This window comes from Euphorbia lathyris, chromosome 7, assembly GCF_963576675.1.
Source record: "Euphorbia lathyris chromosome 7, ddEupLath1.1, whole genome shotgun sequence".
Lineage (NCBI taxonomy): Eukaryota > Viridiplantae > Streptophyta > Magnoliopsida > Malpighiales > Euphorbiaceae > Euphorbia > Euphorbia lathyris.
In genome coordinates this window covers 47450560-47453295 of record NC_088916.1, presented here as the reverse complement: position 1 = coordinate 47453295, position 2736 = coordinate 47450560, and positions in this window count along the sequence as shown.

Below are 2736 nucleotides of genomic sequence, written 5' to 3'. Positions count from 1 at the left end.
AGGATGGGGGCGATTCTAAAAGAAAAACTAGGGTATTGGCGTATCACTAAGTATGGGGATCCGCATACTTGTATCGCATCTCTTCTCACACAGGATCACAATAAGCTCGATTCTCTCATAATAATGGGTTGTATATTGGAGATGCTTCGTGAGTCACCATCATTGCGAGTGAGTGCTATAATTGGGAATATAAGAACTCGATATCAATACACGATTTCTTATAAGAAAGCTTGGTTTGCCAAGAGCAAGGCATTATTGGTGATTTATGGAAATTGGGATGAATCATACAATAAATTGCCTCGCTACATGAACGCATTGAGTCATTACAATCCTGGTAGTGTCAGCGTGTTGATCGTGAATGAAGAGTCGGATTATCGTGTTCGCATCTTCAAAAGACTTTTTTGGAGTTTCAGGCCATGTATTGAGGGGTTTAGGCATTGTCGTCCAGTTATAATGGTTGATGGTACTTTTTTGTACGGAAAGTATCGACACACATTATTGATCGCAACCGCATTTGATGGGAATCGACATATTCTCCCAATTGCTTTTGCACTAGTTGAGAGTGAGAATCAAGATAGTTGGGGATGGTTCATGCAATGCATACGTGAACATATCACGCAACGAGAAGGTCTATGTGTTATTTCCGATCGACATGCTGGAATTTTGTATGCAATGAATAGTGAAAACCATGGTTGGAGAGAACCATTGGCATACCATCGATATTGCCTTCGTCACTTCATGAGCAATTACAACTCAAAATTTCACAATGTGACAATTAAAAATCTGATATGGACTGCTGGTACGTTGTCTTTCCATTAATATGTTGATATCTAGAAGCCATTTATTTCACTAGTTAACTTAACCCATTTTTCACATAGGGTCTGAACCACAACCGTGGAAATTCACGAAGATAATGGATCGTATTAAGGTAATGGACAAGGAGTCATATAAGTGGATCATGGACAAACCGCTTGATCGATGGACTGTAGCATTTGATAACGGCACAAGATATGGAGAACACACCACCAATATAGCAGAATGTGTTAATGGTGTTTTGAAAGGGGTGCGTCAAATGCCCATTAAAAGCATCGTGGAGCACACATTTATGAAGATGGTGTATTACTTTGACATGCGACGTAAAATGTTTCATAAGTTACTTGGTCAAGGAGAGCAGGTGGGACCTAAGTGCAAGAAGTTCTTGGTTAGCAATGTGAAAAAGGCAAGTGGGCATAAAGTGACCAACTATGACAGCCGCACTGGGCTTTGCCATGTCCAAACGGGGTATGATCCATTAACAAAAAAGGGGAACAACACACAAAATGTTAACTTGCACAAGAAGGAGTGTACATGCAAGAAATTCCAAATGTTCTGGTACCCATGTTCTCATGCCATTGCATGTTGCTTGAATCTCCACATTGATTGGTGGCAATACGTTGATAAAGCGTACTTATTAGAGGAGAATTTAAAAGTGTACCACCATTCATTTCAACCTATGGCACACGAAGATTATTGGCCAGAGTTTCCATCTGCAAAGCTTATTGCGAATCCAAATACTAAACGAAAGAAAGGAAGGCCAAAGTCAAGCAGAATAAGAAATGAAATGGATGTGAGGGAGAAAGGAACAACTTCATATTCATGTAGTATATGTGGAAAAGACGGACACAACAAAAAGACATGTGTTGCAAGGGCTACCACTTCTACTTTGCCTAATTGATAGTCAAAGTTGTAATTGCATAATTTGTTGTTCGCCTTACAATATTTTGTGTAAATGAAGCACTTTTAATGTATGTGTATTAACTCCTAATTAAGCATGCTAATTTGGTATATTCATCATTTTTGTATTTTTATGGAATAGGTAATGGCAAATAGGCAATACAATCATTTCAATAACGGAGAAATAATCGATAAGTACGTTGATCCCACATGTGAAACATGGTATGGTCGAAAAAGACTATTTTCTACGGTCCGAAGTTCATATTGGATGGGGCCCACCAATGCGGGACATATTTTTGAAGGATATCACAGTACAGATGTTCCTGCAAATTGCATTGTTGATGAGTATACACCACCTGGGTGGATGCGATTATGGGAAGTTAGATGTGAGCTTGAAGCATATTGTATATGTCACAGTTTACCTAGACCTAGAGTCATATCATCAACATTGCCGAGGCGAACAGTTTAAGACATTGAAATTGTGAAAGAACAGTTGCAATGTGAAATTGATATTATGGAGATTCGCCTAGATAAATTACATGGTGAAGAAGTCACAACTCCTGAACCGTCAATTATAACATCAGATATATCCTCTGACAGCGATGAAGACTTTCGAGGCTACTTACCATCTTGTTTGCCTCGTTGTTGTTACCACACGTTTCGTCTTTAGGATATGGTGAACATGTTTGTGTCATATCTTATTTGCTTCTGTGATATTTTATAATTGAAAGACTTATATTTTATGAATAATGAAAGATAATATATTGTAATTGTTCTTGTTTAAATTAGAAAGTAATCTCTTTATGTAGGTTTATTGAATATGCCGATAACATATACTCCTGGTGATATATATCGTTGGATGGGATGAAAGTGGGCACTTGATGATGATTTTGTGTATCCTCTAGATCCGAGACAACATAACGCGGAAAATGTCATGCGTATAATGCAAGAAGAGTGGGAGTATCGAGTCAATGAGGAAGATGTTTTACGTGGAGATGCAATAACTTGGGGGGTGCGCAAGCC